This window comes from Cynocephalus volans, chromosome 4 (assembly GCF_027409185.1).
Source record: "Cynocephalus volans isolate mCynVol1 chromosome 4, mCynVol1.pri, whole genome shotgun sequence".
Taxonomy (NCBI): Eukaryota; Metazoa; Chordata; class Mammalia; order Dermoptera; family Cynocephalidae; genus Cynocephalus; species Cynocephalus volans.
The window spans coordinates 66,230,743-66,251,458 of NC_084463.1; the positions used below are offsets into that span (position 1 = coordinate 66,230,743).

The window sequence follows — 20,716 nt, forward strand, 5'->3', positions numbered from 1 at the left end:
TCAAATGCTAATCTTGTCTTGAAACACCCTCATGGACATACTCAAAAATAATATTTAGTTTGGGCACCCCATGGCAAATCAAATTGAAATATAAAATTAACCATCATACTTAGTACAGGCAATTGAAATAATGAATTACTTAATATTAAGTCCTCAATACATTCCATAATTAAACTCATTTGTTTATGCTGTAGAGAAAATATTCCTTTCTTAGGTCAGGAATATTATCTATGTAAGGCTTCCAGATATATTAAGTTGGCTACTTTCGTTTTTCATGATCAAGATTTGTTTTTCCCAGAGTAATAAAATCTGAGGTGGGGAGGGGACGGTATACTTACTAAATATTATATTAAAGTGCATGGCCTTTCCACTCTCCTCCCCAGAAAATGTAGTTAGGGGAGAACTTGAGGATAATCACTCACTGAACTGTTCCAAACACACAGACACTGAGACTAGACTGGATTAACATTTACTGTTTTGGTTTGCAGAAAATCAGAAAAACTGAATAGTAAATATGCAAGAGCTCACCTAGGTGCTGTAATGTGCCTGGCACCATGAAAGACCAGAGCAAGGGTAGATAACCTTTTTTTACCAGTGTTAATTGAGCTAGGGTCTTCGAGGAACTAGTAGGTAGAAGAGAAGAAATGAGATGGCAGAGTTATACAGTTCATACATTTAACGTTTATTGGCTGTCATTCATCAGGGTTTGCTTTTCGTCAAGTACAATAAACTCCTTGTTTCCTCAACTTGGCCTACTCAGTTTCCTTTCCTGCTTTCTATTTTGTGGTGATCTGTGTTCTCACCATAGTCATTTCCCTTTGTAGCATGAACTCTTCATGCCCCATGCTTCTATCATTCCTATAGTGACAAATCCCAGATTGAAGTACAGTCCATTTATCTATGGAAATTCCGATAACAAACCAATTTTCTCATCGAGATCTCCATCACAGAATTCATCCTACTTTTAAAACCTGATGCATCCTTGGCAACGAACCCACCAATTGCCCACCAACACAGTGAAGGTGACCTATCCTCTCAACACATAATCAGCAGGTGAGCCCCAGAAGGGTGGCATAGAACTGCCAGGCTGTAGTAGGGTTTTAATAAAATTTCTTGATAATTACATTTTCTTCAGGTTTTGCTAGTTGTTACATACAGAAGACAGATTAGTGAAAGAGAAAATATAACTGCTGACAAATATTTTGACATCTAAAGAAAACAGGAAATAAGACATAAAGATCTTCAAAAGTTTTTTCTTAATTATATATATGGTGCAGGCTCAAATACATTTTTATGGTTTCTTTTACTAAAACCAATGTTTAAAACCCATTTTGAGTTTTTACTGAATAAACTGGCAGGAAAGTAAAATACAGGCATTTAGGATTCAGAAATGACTAATACTTTTACTGCCTTTAAAGTCTTATAGGCAGTTTCAGTAGTATGCTAAATTAAGTATATGCTTTTATTATCTTTAAATTTGGGGGAATTTATCAATTTTTATAAGAATTCCAGATGGCTGACACATTCAATTTATTTGGAAGATCCTGTTGTAGGTTGTGTAGCTTGTTTCCCTCTTTGACCTTAAACTTGCAAAAGTAGCTTTAAAGACATAATTCTTTTTGCCTCAAAACCAGCAGATACCATAAGTCACATTTGCCACTAGGTAACAGTAAGGTATAGCTCAGGCTAAAAGTAAGATGACTGATTTAAATGGGGCTCTGCTTGTGATTTTACATCATGCATTTTCAAATTCATGAAAGTATTAGCAATAATTCATAAGTATTAGCAATAATTATCCTTATGCTACCTATCCCAGATATCTTGTACAAAGGGGTCATAATAACTATCATCTTTATATTATTAGCCCAGTTCTTGTTCTCGTAGATGTCGGATCCTCATTGTGGTTAAATGTCTTTGGTTAAATGTCTGGGCTGGCCATATCCTCCATTCTCTGATAGCCGGCTGAGGCTCTTCCCCAACGCAGAACTCTAGAAAAGCCCTGACCTACAAGCTTGACTTCCTTGTGGGACTTCATACACAGTTTGAGTGCGCTGTCTACTAGGCTGAATGGAGAGCTGCTGTGTCTCTCTGATTCCTGGGAGGGAGAAGAATTATATGAATGGGTTGTCTGCACAGTACCAAGTCCTTCCACTGCCTTCATGGGCATGTCTTTCTGTCTCTCTTCCAGTGAGTTGGCTTCTGCAACACCAGAAGCATGAGGAGGTGGCTCTGAAAGTCCTTTTAGAGAACCTATTTTATTTTCCTCTGGCCTGGCTGCCTTTGCTTTCGTTTTGAGGGACCAGTTTCTCAAACTGGCTATACCATTTCTCAACCATGTGTTGAGGTGAAGAGTTATAGAACGCATTCGTGAATGCCACCCTACACTATCCTTATTTGTATTGACGAGGTGGCTGCTGCCCTGCCCTGATGACGGACCAGGCATTCCAGAAATGAAGTTGGAACTGCTAAAGTCAGAAGAAAGCTCTCCCTGTTTTCTTTGAGCCTGAAAATTGCAATCTATTGGAGGGGGAGTTTCAGTGGGTGTAAACACGGAATGTTCAGAAATCTGAGAAAAAGGACTGTCCTGACAGCTCGCTGATGAGCCAGATGCGGAAGTGCCTGGGGAGGATAAGCTGGAACAGCTAGTCTTTGGGCAAAAGCTTAATCTTGGGGGTAAAACCTTCTCAGAGTTTTGGTTTGTGGCACTACTCTTGCCCAACTCAATCCCCATGACCAAACTCTGATTAATAAGCTTTTGACCCTCCATTTGCAAAGACTTATGCTGTTTGAGATAATCCTCCTCTCCCTGCAAGAGACCAGCTTCACAGCTGGTTTTATGTTGTTTCTTTGAATCAATCCCCCTGAGATAGATCAGTTTGCAGTGCTGGTTATCTATGTTGGGCTCTGAGCAGTGCCAGTGTGTCCTTGAACTCTTGAGGGTACCTGTTGTGTGTGGCAGGGAGTATCCCGATGTACCTTCATCAAAGGGCTGGTTCCTGGAATGATCTTGTGAGGACATATGACTATATGATGCCACAGAAAAGGACACTGGCTTGGACTTAGGGAAAAGTTTTTCATGATTTCCTTCAGTACCAGACATGCTTTTGTTCTTAATGTTTTGATTGGTGGCATTTTTCTTGCTGACATTGGTGCTTGTGACTGAACTCTGTTTAAAACATATCTTGGACTTAGGGAAAAGTTTTTCATGATTTCCTTCAGTACCAGACATGCTTTTCTTCTTAATGTTTTGATTGGTGGCATTTTCCTTGCTGACATTAGTGCTTGTGACTGAACTCTGTTTAAAACATATCTTGGACTTAGGGAAAAGTTCTTCATGATTTGCTTCAGTACCAGACATGCTTTTCTTCTTAATGTTTTGATTGGTGGCATTTTCCTTGCTGACATTAGTGCTTGTGACTGAACTCTGTTTAAAACATATCTTGGACTTAGGGAAAAGTTTTTCATGATTTTCTTCAGTACCAGACATGCTTTTCTTCTTAATGTTTTGATTGGTGGCATTTCTCTTGCTGACATTAGTGCTTGTGACTGAACTCTGTTTAAAACATATCTTGGACTTAGGGAAAAGTTTTTCATGATTTGCTTCAGTACCAGATATGCTTTTCTTCTTAATGTTTTGATTGGTGGCATTTTCCTTGCTGACATTAGTGCTTGTGACTGAACTCTGTTTAAAACATATCTTGGACTTAGGGAAAAGTTTTTCATGATTTCCTTCAGTACCAGACATGCTTTTCTTCTTAATGTTTTGATTGGTGGCATTTTCCTTGCTGACATTAGTGCTTGTGACTGAACTCTGTTTAAAACATATCTTGGACTTAGGGAAAAGTTCTTCATGATTTGCTTCAGTACCAGACATGCTTTTCTTCTTAATGTTTTGATTGGTGGCATTTTCCTTGCTGACATTAGTGCTTGTGACTGAACTCTGTTTAAAACATATCTTGGACTTAGGGAAAAGTTTTTCATGATTTCCTTCAGTACCAGACATGCTTTTCTTCTTAATGTTTTGATTGGTGGCATTTTCCTTGCTGACATTAGTGCTTGTGACTGAACTCTGTTTAAAACATATCTTGGACTTAGGGAAAAGTTCTTCATGATTTGCTTCAGTACCAGACATGTTTTTCTTCTTAATGTTTTGATTGGTGGCATTTTCCTTGCTGACATTAGTGCTTGTGACTGAACTCTGTTTAAAACATATCTTGGACTTAGGGAAAAGTTTTTCATGATTTCCTTCAGTACCAGACATGCTTTTGTACTTAATGTTTTGATTGGTGGCATTTTCCTTGCTGACATTAGTGCTTGTGACTGAACTCTGTTTAAAACATATCTTGGACTTAGGGAAAAGTTTTTCATGATTTCCTTCAGTACCAGACATGCTTTTGTACTTAATGTTTTGATTGGTGGCATTTTCCTTGCTGACATTAGTGCTTGTGACTGAATTCTGTTTAAAACATATCTTGGACTTAGGGAAAAGTTCTTCATGATTTGCTTCAGTACCAGACATGCTTTTCTTCTTAATGTTTTGATTGGTGGCATTTTTCTTGCTGACATTAGTGCTTGTGACTGAACTCTGTTTAAAACGTGTCTTATCCCCTTCCTGGAGAGATTGATTCTGCTTCAGATAATCCTCATCTTTTTGAGAGAAAATTGCAACATGGCTGGACTTGCGTAACTTTTTCTGATAAAACTCCTTGAGAGAGGAAAGCTTAGAATCTAGATAGTTGGTGCAGGGCTTCGAGCAGCGCTGGAGTCGACTCAGGGTTTTTGGAGCATCTGTTGCATCTGAGGACAGGTAGCTGGGTGAGCACAAGTCAGATGGGGCACTGAAATGCTCCTGCAGTGGAAGAGCCTCTCTGTACATCACTATAGCGGTCATCAGCTTGGATTCAAGAGGCTGGTTCCTTTGAATGTCTTCATCTTTAGACTGGTCTAAGTCAAAGTCACTCGGGGTTAAAAAGCCTTCAACCTCAGGCTGGTCAAGGTCTTCCATCTCAGGCTGCTCGAGGCCATCAGCCTCAAGCTGGTCAGGGCCTTCGACCTGAGGCTGGTCAGGGTCCACAGCCTGCGGCGGGTCAGGGTCCTCGGCCTCAGGCTGGTCAAGGCCTTCGACCTCAGGCTGGTCAAGGCCTTCCATTTCAGGCTGGTTAAGGATTTCAGCCTCAGGCTGGTCAAGGCCTTTGACCTGAGGCTGGTCAAGGCCTTCGGCCTCAGGCTGGTCAAGGCTATACACCTCAGGCTGGTCAGGGCCTTCAACCTGAGGCTGGTCAAGGCCGTCCGCCTCAAGCTGGTCAGTGCCTTCGGCCTCAGGCTGGTCAAGGCCTTGGGCCTGCGGCTGGTCAGGGCCTTCGACCTCAGGCTGGTCAGGGACTTCCATCTCAGCCTGGTCAAGGCCGTCAGCCTCAGGCTCGTCAAGGCTTTCGGCCTCAGACTGGTCAGGGCCATCCACCTGAGGCTGGTCAGGACCTTCAACCTCAGGCTGGTCAGGGTCTTCGGCCTGAGGCTGGTCAGGGTCTTTGACCTCAAGCTGGTCAGGGTCTTCTATCTCAGGCTGGTCAAGGCCTTTGGCCTCAGGCTGGTCAGGGCTTTCGGCCTCAGGCTGGTCAGGGTCTTTGGCCTCAGGCTGGCCAAGGCCTTCCAGCTCAGGCTGGTCAAGGCCTTCCAGCTCAGGCTGGTCAGGGCCTTCGACCTGAGGCTGGTCAGAGTCTTCGGCCTGAGGCTGGTCAGGGCCTTCGACCTGAGGCTGGTCAGGGCCTTCGGCCAGAGGCTGGTCAGGGTCTTCGACCTCAAGCTGGTCAGGGTCTTCCATCTCAGGCTGCTCAAGGCCTTCGGCCTCACGCTGGTAAGGGCTTTCGGCCTCAGACTGTTCAGGGCCTTCGGCCTGAGGCTGGTCAGGGCCTTCAACCTGAGGCTGGTAAGGGCCTTCGGCCTCAGGCTGGTCAGCGCCTTCGGCCTCAGGCTGGTCAGCGCCTTCGGCCTCTGCCTGGTCAGGGTCTTCGGCCTCTGGCTGGTCAAGGCCTTTGGCATCAGGCTGGTCAAGGTCTCCCATCTCAGGCTGGTCAAGGCCTTCGACCTCAGGCTTGTCAAGGCCTTCCATCTCAGGCTGGTCAAGGGTATCCACCTCAGGCTCCTCAAGGCCTTCGACCTCAGGCTGGTCAAGGCCGTCCTCCTCAGGCTGCTCAAGGCCTTTGGCCTGACGCTGGTCAGGGTCTTCGGCCTGAGGCTGGTCAAGGTCTTCGACCTCAAGCTGGTCAGGGTCTTCCATCTCAGGCTGCTCAATGCCTTCGGCCTCAGTCTGGTCAGAGCCTTCAACCTGAGGCTGTTCTGGGCATTCGGCCTGAGGCTGGTCAGGGCCTTCGAACTGAGGCTGTTCAGGGCCTTCGGCCTGAGGCTGGTCAGAGCCTTTGAACTGAGGCTGGTCAGGGCCTTCGGCCTCAGGGTGGTCAGGGCCTTCGGCCTCAGGTTGGTCAAGGTCTTCCATCTCAGGCTGGTCAAGGCCTTTGACCTCAGGCTGTTCAAGGCCATCGGCCTCAGGCTGGTCAAGGCCATCCGCCTCAGGCTGGTCACGGCCTTCAACCTGAGGCTGGTCAGGGCCTTCGGCGTGAGGCTGGTCAGGGTCTTCCATCTCATGCTGGTCAGGGTCTTCCATCCCAGGCTGGTCAAGGTCTTCCATCTCAGGCTGGTCAAGGGCTTTGACCTCAGGCTGGTCAAGGTCTTCCATCTCAGGCTGGTCAAGGCCTTCGACCTCAGGCTGGTCAAGGCCTTTCGCCTCAGGCTGGTGAAGGCTTTCGGCCTCAGGCTGGTAAAAGTCTTCCATCTCAGGCTGGTCAAGGCCTTCGACCTCAGGCTGGTCAAGGCTTTCGGCCTCAGGCTGGTCAAGACCGTTCGCCTGAGGCTGGTCAGGGCCTTCGGCCTGAGGCTGGTCAGGGTCTTCCATCTCAGGCTGGTCAAGGCCATCAGCCTCAAGCTGGTCAGGGCCTTCAACCTGAGGCCGGTCAGGGTCCTCGGCCTCAGGCTGGTCAAGGCCTTCGACCTCAGGCTGGTCAAGGCCTTCCATTTCAGGCTGGTCAAGGACTTCAGCCTCAGGCTGGTCAAGGCCTTTGACCTGAGGCTGGTAAAGGCCTTTGGCCTCAGGCTGGTCAGGGTCTTCCATCGCAGGCTGGTCAAGGCCTTTGGCCTCAGGCTGGTAAAGGTCTTCCATCTCAGGCTGGTCTAGGCCTTCAACCTCAGGCTGGTCAAGGCCTTCCGCCTCAGGGTGGTCAAGGCCTTCGGCCTCAGGCTGGTCAGGGCCTTCGACCTGAGGCTGGTCAGGGTTTTCGACCTCAACCTGGTCAGGGTCTTCGATCTCAGGCTGCTTAAGGCCTTCGGCCTCAGGCTGGTCAAGGCTATCCGCCTCAGGCTGCTCAAGGCCTTCGGCCTCAGGCTGGTCAAGGCTATCCGCCTCAGGCTGCTCAAGGCCTTCGGCCTCAGGCTGGTAAGGGCTTTCGGCCTCAGGCTGGTCAGAGCCTTCGACCTGAGGCTGTTCATGGCCTTCAGCCTGAGGCTGGTCAGGGCCTTCGACCTGAGGCTGGTCAGCGCCTTCGGCCTCAGGCAGGTCAGGGCCTTCAGCCTCAGGCTGGTCAGGGCCTTCGGCCTCTGGCTGGTCAAGGCCTTCCATCTCAGGCTGGTCAAGGCCTTCGGCCTCAGGCTGGTCAAGGCTATCCGCCTCAGGCTGGTCAAGGCCTTTGACCTCGGGCTGGTCAAGGCCATCCGCCTCAGGCTGGTCAAGGCCTTCGGCCTCAGGCTGGTCAGTGTCTTCGACCTCAAGCTGGTCAGGGTCTTCAATCTCAGGCTGGTCAAGGCCTTCGGCCTCAGGCTGGTCAGGGCCTTCGACCTGAGGCTGTTCAGGGCCTACGGCCTGAGGCTGGTCAGGGCCTTCGAACTGAGGCTGGTCAGGGCCTTCGGCCTCAGGCTGGTCAGGGCCTTTGGCCTCAGGGTGGTCAAGGCATTCTGCCTCAGGCTGGTCAAGGTCTTCCATCTCAGGCTGGTCAAGGCCTTCGACCTCAGGCTGTTCAAGGCCATCGGCCTCAGGCTGGTCAAGGCCTTCTGCCTCAGGCTGGTCACGGCCTTCGGCCTGAGGCTGGTCAGGGTCTTCCATCTCACGCTGGTCAGGGCCTTCCATCTCAGGCTGATCAAGGTCTTCCATCTCAGGCTGGTCAAGGCCTTCACCCTCAGGCTGGTCAAGGCCTTCGACCTCAGGCTGGTCAAGGTCTTCCATCTCAGGCTGGTCAAGGTCTTCCGCCTCAGGCTGGTCACGGGCTTCGGCCTGAGGCTGGTCAGGGTCTTCCATCTCACGCTGGTGAGGGCCTTCCATCTCAGGCTGGTCAAGGCCTTCCGCCTCAGGCTGGTCAAGGCTTTCCGCCTCAGGCTGGTGAAGGCCGTTCGCCTGAGGCTGGTCAGGGCCTTCGACCTCAGGCTGGTCAGGGTCTTCCATCTCAGGCTGGTCAAGGCCATCAGCCTCAAGCTGGTCAGGGCCTTTGACCTGAGGCTGGTCAGGGTCCTCGGCCTCAGGCTGGTCAGGGCCTTCGACCTCAGGCTGGTAAAGGCCTTCCATTTCAGGCTGGTCAGGGACTTCAGCCTCAGGCTGGTGAAGGCCTTCGGACTCAGGCTGGTCAGGGTCTTCCATCTCAGGCTGGTCAAGGCCTTCGGCCTCAGGCTGGTAAAGGTCTTCCATCTCAGGCTGGTCAAGGCCTTCAACTTCAGGCTGGTCAAGGCCTTCAACCTCAGGCTGGTCAAGGTCTTCTGCCTCATGCTGGTCAAGGCTTTTGGCCTCAGCCTGGTCAGGGCCTTCGACCTGAGGCTGCTCAAGTCCGTCCGCCGCAGGCTGGTCAGTGCCTTCGGCCTGAGGCTGGTCAGGGTCTTCGGCCTGCGGCTGTTCAGGGTCTTCGACCTCAGGCTGGTCAGGGTCTTCCATCTCAGGCTGGTCAAGGCCTTCAACCTCAGGCTCATCAAGGCCATTGACCTGAGACTGGTCAAGGCCTTCAGCCTCAGGATGGTCAAGGCCATCGGCCTCAGGCTGGTCAGGGCCTTCAGCCTCAGGCTGGTAAGGGCTTTCGGCCTCAGGCTGGTCAGGGCATTCAACCTGAGGCTGGTCAGGGCCTTCGGCCTCAGGCTGGTCAGGGCCTTCAACCTGAGGCTGGTCAGGGTCTTCGGCCTGAGGCTGGTCTGGGTCTTCGACCTCAAGCTGGTCTGGGTCTTCCATCTCAGGCTGGTCAAGGCCTTCGGCCTCAGGCTGGTAAAGGTCTTCCATCTCAGGCTGGTCAAGGCCTTCAACTTCAGGCTGCTCAAGGCCTTCGACCTCAGGCTGGTCAAGGCCATTGGCCTCACGCTGGTCACGGTCTTCCATCTGAGGCTGGTCAAGGCCTTCGGCCTGAGGCTGGTCAGGGTCTTCGACCCCAAGCTGGTCAGGGTCTTCCATCTCAGGCTGGTAAGGGCTTTCGGCCTCAGGCTGGTCAGAGCCTTCGACCTGAGGCTGTTCAGGGCCTTCGGCCTGAGGCTGGTCAAGGCCATCCGCCTCAGGCTGGTCACGGCCTTCGGCCTGAGGCTGGTCAGGGCCTGCGACCTGAGGCTGGTCAGGGCCCTCGGCCTGAGGCTGGTCAGGGTCTTCGACCTCAGGCTGGTCAGGGTCTTCCATCTCAGGCTGGTCAAGGCCATCAGCCTCAGGCTGGTCAGGGTCTTCGACCTCAGGCTGGTCAGGGTCTTCCATCTCAGGCTGGTCAAGGCCTTCGGCCTCAGGCAGGTCAAGGCCTTCGGCCTCAGGCAGGTCAAGGCCTTCGGCCTCAGGCTGGTCAAGGCCTTCCGTCTCAGGCTGTTCAAGGCCTTCGGTCTCAGGCTGCTCAAGGCCTTCCGCCTCAGGCTGGTCAGGGCCGTCCGCCTCAGGCTGGTCAGGGCCGTCCGCCTCAGGCTGGTAAGGGCCTTCGACCTGATGCTGGTCAGGGCCTTTGGACTGAGGCTGGTCAGGGTCTTCGACCTCAGGCTCGTCAGGGTCTTTGGCCTGAGGCTGGTCAGGGTCTTCCATCTCAGGCTGGTCAAGCCCTTCGGCCTCAGGCTGGTCAAGGCCTTCAACCTGTGGCTGGTCAAGGCCTTCCGCCCCAGGCTGGTCAAGGCCTTCAACCTCAGGCTGGTCAAGGTCTTCCATCTCAGGCTGGTCAAGGTCTTCAGCCTCAAGCTGGTCAAGGCCTTCAGCCTTAGGCTGGTCAAGACTATGGTCACTGAGGGTTAAGACAGAGTCCATCCTTCTGCTACTCTGGTCTAGTTTATTTGCCAAGTCACTACATGGAGCATCCACATCCCCATTTACTTCATTTTCCAAGCTGTCATGGGAAGAGTCACTTGGTTGGAAGCAAGAGATAGCTGTCAAAAAAAAAACCAGAGCATGGTTAACATATTTACTTACCATAAATATAGCCCAAGCTGCCTTAAACACAAACTATGGTGCTTAGTTAAATTCTCTTTTCACATAGAGTGTTCAAATCTCTACTCTCAGGAAAGAAAGATTCTGTCACAATCTTCTCAATTGTTAGTGCAGAAGAAAAATAAACTGTTGGGGTATACTGTACTAAACTTATCTCAGTTCCTGACAAAACGTTTCTTAAGGTTTTCTCAAAACAGTGAAAATGTTATAAGACCATGAAAAGGTTAAAAAAAAAAACCCAAACCAAAACAACAGCATAAGGGAATTAATACTAGGTATACCCAGATTCCAAATAAGACTGCCTTCAACATGGATTGTTGGTGTTTATACATGATTAACTGTAGTCTTGGGGAAACCATTTACTAACCCTATTAGTTCCTCTTTTACAAAGTTCTTTAATATCCATTACCTTAGTTAACCTTTACAATAATCATTAAGTTAGATTTTATTGTATTCCACATTTTACAGATGAAGATACTGATGTTCAGTGGCATAGAATAATTGGTCAAGGATGACATAACTGGCAGTAGAGGAATTCTGGAAGGTTGTATGTCTTTGAATTCAGCACTTCCCCCACAAAATGATGCTAGTTTTCAAACTGTTTCATAGCACACTAGAATCCTGAGGTGTCTCGGGGACCAGTAAGAGGAAGGAGAAAAAGGAAAACAAGAACAAAAAACAGGTCTGCCTCTACTGCCTCTGGGCCTTCTACCCTAGTTTTAACAACAGCAATTCTATTATATATAGTAGGATTCTTCATAAAGTTTTACTAAAAAAAAAAAAAAAAAAAGCTTCAAACTATAATGCCACAGCACGCTGCCATTAAACATTTCTTGAAGGCTGGGACCTCATCTTACACATTTCTTAACCCCACCACACTGCTAATATACCCTGACCTATATAGCAGGACTTCTAAGGAAGGAACAGAGGCCCTGGGCCCCAGTGACCCAGGTCAGAGGCCTCTTTCACCTCAGCTGCTGTGGGCTTCTGGGCAACCACTGTCCCAGCATCTTCACAGACAAAATCTCTCTTTCTCACAAAAACCAACCCAATTATTCACAATACCTGAGGCATTCTCTCTAGTGTCACATCTCACTGAAGTCTCTCCTAAGAGGGAAGTAATTTCTTCACCAAATATCGTGCAGCAATTTTCAATCAGAAACTGTACAAGCAGGGGAACCTGTAAAAAAGGGAGAATGAACTGCTACTTTTCATATAACGTGTTTATAAATCACATTTTATGTGAATCTTGATTTTAACAAAAAATACTAAAGTATCCTGAGAAATTTATATGCTTTAAAAGTATACAAAATTTTCCCCTAAAAAATACTTTCAAGAGAAGTTTGGACATAGAACTTAATTTTAATCAGTGGCCTAAAATTATTTGTGTACTTGGCTTAATGCTAACATTTTATACCAATAGCTCTGTTTGTAAAATTGGGATAATTTCAAGTATTCTCTATAGGGTGTTTGGGATGAAGAAATATATTTTGTTATTAAAATTTGTAAAGTATTATTACAAGATAAAGACTTATGCAAAGTACTTCTTGTGTAAAGGACAGCTTGTCCTAAGCTTGGGAAGAGGGCTCCTCTGTGGGTATATTGTGAAGGACAGAGACAGCTAGAAAGAACATTTGTGTTTTTCCTGACTAGTGTCTACCTATGCACTTGTCTGACTAGCTTATCCACTGTTGCCTTCCATAAGCTTCCGAACTGAAAGTGCTTGTGGGGGTAAGAGTTTACTAGGGGGCTTTGTGCATCCATTGAGATGTACTGGAACCTTTCTGTAGTTTCTTACCCCAGTAGCTGAGGCCAAGGGGCAGGAGGAATGTTGGGAGCAAAGGAAACTAATATCCCCAAACCCTTTATTAACTGCCAGGCACTACAGGAGTGTGATTTCAAGTAACTACAGTATTATCACCACCTCCATTTTTCAGATGAGGACATAGTGGCTCAGTATAACTGACTTTGCCTAAGACTGTACATCTGGCAAATGGGGGGCTGAGAATTAAACCTTGGCTTGTCTAACTCCAAAGTCCTTGGTTTTTTTTTTTAATTTAATAATCATATGAACTGCTTTATTATCACTTTATGGTTTAAGTCAGTCATAGAGTTTAGCCTCCTTAAAGGGAAAAGAGAAGAAATCCAAGTGCAATCTCTTTTCTGCTTAACAATCACCTTCCTATAGCCTATTAGGATAGGATAAAACACTTCACAATCAGTAGACTCAGCTTATAAGGAGGTGTACTTAAGTTAATTAAGAAACTGTCTTTCAGAATTAATGCTCTGAATTTTGGTTTCAAATTGGGGACTCAGTCCCCCAGGGCATAAAAATGAGAAACTTCTTTACCTTTTTTGTAAATTCACTTTCTACTTCTGGCCTGGAGGAAAGAGGAGGCCAAAGTATGCTTGGAGCGATACACACAGCTAAATTATAAGCAGTCATCTGGTTACACGAGGACTGTTGTTCGATGTTGTGTAATACCCCAAAAAGATACCTTAGGAGAACAACATTTGCTCTCGGAAGCTGGTCTAATAGCCTAAAGACAGAAAAATGTGCTGTTTAAACATTTCATTAAAAAACTTGTAAAGATGGGCAACCCTAACTTTGCATAAGGAACTGTGCAAGTCAAGGGGGTGAATCAGGAACAGAGTTCAGATATGCAGGAATTTCCGTTAACGTGGTACCATACAAAGTGAGGACTGCCTATACAGAAAGAGAAAATTTTAAAAAGCACTGGGGATTTATTTATTTTTTTTGTACACTGCCTTCACAACCCAATGAAAATGTAAAAGAATGCAGAAAAATGTCCCATAAAAAAGTGCTGCCTGAAATATTTCCCTGAAACCAGTACAATGTGTTTTAGCTGAGGCAAATCCTATAACATTTCAGAATATTCTCAACCAAAACCCACAAAGTTTTCTGATAAACTTTAACAATGATTAAATTTAAAGTGCTTCTTTATTTCCAAGTAGCAACACAGAAATGCTGTCTCTTGGTGAGAACCCAAACCTTAGCTATTAAGACTTTCAGGTCTATTCTGAAAGCTTATGCTCTGCTACACCAGCTTCCAAGGCCAATTTTGTCCCAAATCTCTGTTTCATTGGTATCACTTTCACATATATGTCAAGCTTACAATAGTACATTTTCTACTGTTTTCATTTTGTCATTCATAAGGGATTTTATATATTTTTTTCATTTTTATTGAATCAAAATTGATTATACATATTTTGGGGGTTCAACATAGAGATATGTTGACCAAGCAATATTACTAGCCTAAGTATTGTTACAAATCATAATTATTCTTTACACCCTTTGTCCAATCTCTCCCCATACTCCCTGTAATTACCCTAGATTTCTTCTCTCCTTCTTAAAGAATAATGGTTACTCTGTTGATTTGTTGCCTAGATGATCTGTCCAATGCTGAGAGGTGTGATCAGGTCCCCCAATATTATCATAGAGCAGATGCTTCTCTGTCACTCTGAAATGGGCTTTGTGGAGAGAGACGTCCTCCTCTTTTCTTTATCTCTGCTGGTGACTCTCCTTGTGTCAGTGCATTCCAGGGGCTGGTGGACCATTTGCATGGTGGTTGTGGCATCTAGCTGCTTTCATGGCAGCCATGGTTATTGTGACGGCTGTGATGGGCCACCCACATGGAGGTGATGTTTTTGGCATGCTTCTTGGTGCTGCTGGTGTGCCTGGTTGTGAGGAGTGTCTGGTCCCTGGCTCCATAGCTTGGGTCCCCAGGTGGGCCCCAAGGAACTGGAGCGGTGCCTGGTTGTGGGAGGGGGCTCCGGTCCCTGGCTTCATGCTTCAGGTCAGCGGGTGGGCCCCGAGGCACTGATGCGGTATGTCTGGTTGTGGTTGGGGGTTCTGGTCCCCTTCTCCATGCCCTGGGTCCCCAGGCAGGCCCTGAGGTGCTGGCACAGTGTGCCTGGTTGTGGGAGGGGGGTCCATTCCCCACTCCATGCCTCATGTCCCCTGGCAGACACCAAGGCACTGGTGGTATGCCTGGGCTGGAACTAATTTTTTGTCCTTTTCATCCCACTTCCTATGGGAATCAGTACTTGAGCTGTGTGGTTGAGTTAAATTGCTGCTTTGTTGCTGTTTCCCTAGGGAAGCCTTTTCTTGCAGCTCAGGGTTTAATGGTTGACCTTATAGGTACTTCCGCCTCTCCAGAGACCTGGTGCACCTGGGTGGTGTAGAAACTATGATCTAGGCCTGAGTTCTTCCATCAAACTGCACCCCATACAATTCTGCATTCCGGACCAGTCTCCTCTGAGTGGTCCTGTGCTGACTGGGGGTCAGATCGGCTGTCCTTGCTGTGTCCCAGTGTTCTCCTGGTGGGCCTGTCTCTCACACTGCCCATGCTCCAAACAGTTCCCATGGGACGGGGCCTGCACTGGTCCCTTGCGATGACTCATCGGCCTCTGAATGGCTCCCCTTTTTCAGCTGTTCTGGCTCCTCCTGCGTGGCTCCACGGGAACCCAATTAGTGGTCTTGCTCTCCTGGGGGCCACCAAGGCCCTCTTCTTCCTCCCTGCTGCCTCCAAGTAACTCCATCTGAAGGACACAGCTGCGGCTTCTACCGGCTCCTGCTTCATGCACTCAGCAGTTCCAGCCTTAAAGTGGCTGCAGCATGAAATGCTCAGAGCAGTTTTTTCTTTCTGTCATCATGGTTTCTCCCACCTTCATGAACTCCATAGGTCTCTCCTTCTCTTCCCCTGAGCTCCAGCAGCCCCAGCTTGGCTGATGTTACATTTTTACAGTTGTAAATTTGTTGATTTGTGGGAGAAAGAGATGCTGGGGACCGTCTATTCTGCCATCTTGACCAGAACTTGATACAGGATTTTTAAATGATCATTCACCAAAAATGTTTTTTACTACCATTTGGAAAACAGATAAGCTGATATTCATGACTACTGCTTTTTTCAATAAGAATCTGCAACCTGGGGGGAATAAGGTAATCTGCCTCCTGTTGCACAAACAGCAGAGAGGTCTTTCTTCAGTACAATGGACTGACAATGAGTATATTTTGTTAGATAAGTTATGAAGAGCTTTGAAACAGACCAAAAGATTACTGGGTGTATTCAATGGCAAATAAGTCATCTAGCATATGCTTCTGGGTTATCTGTTTCTATGGGGGCTCTGAGCCTTTGAGCTATTTTACTACTCCACATGTTATAGATAACTGATAGCAGTGTACCTAATACTTGTCTACAGACTTGAAAAATTCTGTCTGATGGAGAGACAACTGATTGATCTGCACTCATGTTTAAAAGTTGCTCAAGAAAAAACTGTACTAAACAAGCACACACAAAGAAATTATATTGGGATTCTCGGGTTTTCTCCTAGTATCTTTTACAGCACAGATTATACTGCATTGTAATTCACAATTTATCTACTTTGCTCTATCAGACTGCAGACTGTGAGTTCCTTGAAGGGAGAAAATAGGTCATTTTCTCTGTATCACTTCGGTTGCTGAAGACAATAAGGAGTCATCTGGTTAGTTAGATATTTACTAAAATTAAGACCATAAACTATAGATTGGGCCTACATATTAGGTAGTAAACGAATGCGTTTCATTTCCTACCAGATTCAGATATACAGAAGGTATACAATGTTCAAGTATTCCATGTTAATAAGATGAGGGAAAGAAACAATAACAATGACAGAAGCCAGCATAAATCTATTTTCAAACTGGTCCCTGGGACCATGACTTTGATAATTGTCCTTATTTTAATAGACAAGCTTATAAAAGCTTTGTAGAAGTATTTGTGAGACATGACCAAATTAGAATAATTACCTTTGAATTGTATTTATTTTCTCTTCATTGTTTCCTTGATCCATTACACAGACCCAGTGATCGTAGAGATTTGATGAAAAAATGCTTCCAGGAATATTTCGCAGAAATTCCTTACATCGATGGAAAAACAAGCATTTAAAATCATTATTCTCATGCCAAATATGTATTGGAGAAATAAGAAAGAAAACATCTTGTTGAAAGTTCTGTGAAGTCCTCCCTTCTTCGTACTACACAGAGCTCTGTGCCTGCTCTCCACTGACTTCTGCACATGGAAACACGTGCTTTTATTTTTTTCTAACGAAAACCATTTGGACAACCAAAGTTTGGATGATGGTGAGAAAGATAAACGACAACCTATTTGGGCCAAAACCTCCTGTTTTATGTATTTTAAGCAAATTGGTACTTTATAGGGTCTGGCAGTAAACAATCTTAAATCCTTTTTTCCCTCCTTTCCCTTAAATATCTAGTCCAAGGAAATGCACCAAGATATCTGTGAGATTCATAATCTGGTAATCATTCATTTGCTCATTCTATATATATTTATTCAACACTCTATATGTATTTATACATATATGTCAGGCACTGTTTGAGGTGCTAGGGATAGAGGAGTGAATAAAACAAGTCCATGCTAAATAGTATGTCCATGGTACAATATCCTTTCTTAGAGATCCCATTCTGTGGAGACCACTGGCAGGGCTAAGTGGTGAAACTAGATGATGACACAAACAGGATATGACCAAGGGCATTTGCTGTTTGGATTTTTGTTTATCAAAAGCTTAAAAATAAAACACATTTGGTCTTGGTCCAAGAGTTCATTCTAGGCCAATTTTCTCTGTTGCTTTCGGTATGACAACAAGAAGGCCAAGCTTGCAGTCTCATCTCCCATCAGTAAACTTTAGTCAGAGAAAACTCAATTCTTTGTCAATGCCAAGCACAGCCCCAGCCACAGTGGAAGTCATGACTGAACTGCTGCTATGTGTCACATGGGAAAATATTAATGGGGGGCAAGAGAAGGCTAATCAACTGTAACTGAGATTCTAAGATAATTTGAAGAACATCCTTCTAGTCACTCTGTTAACATATTTTTTTTAGAGTGGTTAACAAGAAGAAGGATGAATTAATTCAAAGTTTTCCACTGTTCTATTGTATCTTGCAGTAGAAATATACCTGGATACTTGTGGTTCAGATATATTATCACAAAACTTACCTTTTTGGGTAAAGCTATGGAATTTTCATAATTCCAAACTAATTTTAGCTGCTGCACTCACTTTAAAAGTCAGTTAGAAGAGGCAAAATTTGTTATTTTAAAATGGGGTGCTGACAATAGCTCTCTTTTTAAATCTCATTGGAAAACATATTTATGATCTGCCTTCAAGAAAAACATCATTAAATCTTAAACTTACACTTAAAAGATAATAACTCATAATATCTCAATGAACTCTCCCACAGCTGGAATAACAAGTTACGAAATAGAGCCATCATCACAGCTGAGAAGGATGTGCGAGCCGGTTCTGAATTACAATCACCAACTCACAGAAACCACAGCCCAGACCATCAGCAGAACTCTCCAATTCATTTGAGATGAAATTCTGCCAGATTAAATATGAAATTTTCCTTAAAAGTCTGATAGATCAAAGCTATAGTGTCTCAAGCAATTTTTGTCCAATTATAGTTTGAGAAGTTAAATTTATACTACACTACTTTAAAACAGTCTTAAAAATGAGAAACAAAAGTTCAAAAACTTTTGCCAAAATTGATCTCCTTTCATGAAAGCACTTGGAAGAAATGTGACTAAAACAGTTACATAATGATAAACCTTCAATTATTTGGAACCTATTTAACCAGACTCTTCAATCATTTGGATAATTTTTTGTCTTTTGCTTATTTTTGGAAAAATAATATTTCTGCAATCTAAAACACAAATGAACTCTTCTAGAACCATGCTTCTTTGTAATAGCCTCAAGAATTTAGCACAAAATTTTAAGAAGTATGGTGTTGTGAAGAACAGCACATTAAGGAAATTCTTCTAAAACATTGGTTTTACCTTCCTAAATTGAGAGCTGGCAGAGAACCTAATTATATGAAAAAGAAAAACTCATATGCATATACTCGTATATCCTTGGCATATATATCTAGCTAAGCATACCACAGATATCCTTATTGTATTTCAGGACTGAAGAGTCATCACAAACCCTGTACAAAACAGATTAGTTGAACCTAGTTAAAACTCTCCAGTTCTCTTGAGTGATAATTTATTGCAAAAGTCCACAGCAGGGTTTGTTTAAGAGCAGACATGGCCCATTTACCCCAAAACACCTAGTGTTCATGAAGATATGCAGTAAAATTCTGAAAGCAGCTGGCCACTCAGCTGGAGTAGGGGTATGCAAAAGTCTTCTTTGCCATATTTTCCATCATTTGGTTTTTATGTTTCAGGCCTTGGGATGCAGGCTGTGGGCCTTGTCTCTACCTGTGGCTCCAGTATACCCCAACACTTTGGGAGATGGGGCCCCCTTCTGCAGGTCTGCAGAAGCTACTACTGGGGTCAAAAGTTCTGCTTAAAGCTAGTTTTGACTCTAGGTTTTCCAAAAATGTATGACAATTCCAAGAATGTGAGGGAAGAAAACATTTTAGAACTCTGTCAGCCATGGGTAGATGTGACATAGTAACCATGGGTAAAGGGTAAGAACAATAGAGAATGTCAAATGTAGTAAAAGTGAAAGAAGGCCCAGATGTTGTAGCCGTTCTTACTCCACTTCCAAAGTAAAAGGCATTAGGGGACAAAGGAAGGAATATTTGTGGGCATGATGGTTATGTAAATGAATGCAATTTTCAGTCATTTCAATAGTTTTTTGTTTCAGTTCCAAGGCAAATGCTTGTTTATTGCAAGGTAAGCTGTAACTATCTTCGAAAACTTTGCCTTCATTAGGAAGGTAGTGAGATAGTGAGAAAATCATCATAAGCAGGATGCTTATTTTTGTAAACATGCTGTGTATGTTTTGATTATTTTAATTTTTAATTACAATTTTTCTTTTTGCATGGGGTGGCAGAACTGAAGAAGAGATTGGTGTGAGGTAAAAAAGTTTTTTTAAAGTATATCTGACATGTCATATCATCGGCAGTGGCTTTTAAAGTCCAATATTGACTTTTTGAAATGTTTTTAACCTTTTTTAGATTCTAAATCTACTTTGGTTCTTTCCTGATAGAAATAATGTTCATAATGAAACAAAACAAAACATAAAATGTTTAACTTGCTCCAGAGCTACACCACGGGGTGGATAAAGGGAGAACTTTTCCTACCTTTAAAACAGATGCTATCACAAAAATACATTCACAGTCTAGGTGTACTTCGACTCCAGAATTCAGTTTCTCTTTTAGCTCTCTGCAGGATTTCAGACTGGCTGATAGCCTGAAGATTCCTTTTGTTAGGGGTCCTTTTTGATTAAGAAAGTAAAGCATATCCTATGGGGAAGCAAAGGAAACAAAACAAAAAAGCACTTCACACATACATGCAAGGGAACATGTACTGCAGCTACTAGAGGACAGATTAAAAGCACTGAAGGATTGGAGCAGGATGGACAGCTAGAAGGATTAAAGTCAATCTTTTAGAGAGTAGAATGGTGGTTACCAGGGGCTGGGGATGATGGCAGGGGAGTTAGGGAGATGTTGGTCAAAGGAAACAAAATTTCAGTTAGATAAGAGAAATAAATTTAGGTGACCTATTGTATAACATGGTGATGACAGTTAATAACAATGTACTAAATTCTTGAAAATTGCTAGGAGAGTAAATTTTAAGTGTTTACTCACTTTGCTTTCTTTCTATTTGTATGTCCTCTGCTTGCAGTGTAGGAAGAGAATGGGTTTTAGAGACAAGCAATCCATGGCATTTAAAATCTAGTTATGCCACTTATTTACTGTGTAACCCTTGGTAAAGTTCGGAGGCTTTTTTTTTTTAATTAGTAAACAAAGGAATGATGACAATAATAACTACCCTCTGTATTTGCTGTGACAGATAAGCTGTGAAGGGGCTAGACTAGTGTCTGGCATTTATAGATGCACAATACAGCATAAAATGCCACACATCTAGTATAGTGCTTGCAGGATACTGGATACTCAATAAAAATGTTGGTTAACAGTGATTATTTAATATATCAACACAAACTCAGTGGCTTTCAACTGACCCATTCTACACACAAAAGATAACTAAATGCCAGAGAATGTATCTTTATTCTTAAATACTTGAAATACAAATAAAGCAGTTTTAAAAACTTTAAAAAATATGATTAAGTAGTCTCTGTTGGTGAAGTGGTTAAAAAAAAAAACCAGACTTTCAGAACAATATGGAGTTGAATTGAAGAAGGATTTGTGAGAGATAGAATATGGATTGTCTATCTACAGAGCAAATTCCAATTTACCTGAGCAGGCTTATATGGCTCTTTCTTGAAACC

At 44.7% G+C, this 20,716-nt stretch overlaps 1 pseudogene; it reads right to left on the reverse strand.

The window, feature by feature from the left end:
* Positions 1 to 658: 658 nt before the first annotated feature.
* Positions 659 to 20,716, reverse strand: part of LOC134375184 (rho GTPase-activating protein 20-like) — a 150,087-nt pseudogene continuing 130,029 nt past the window's right edge.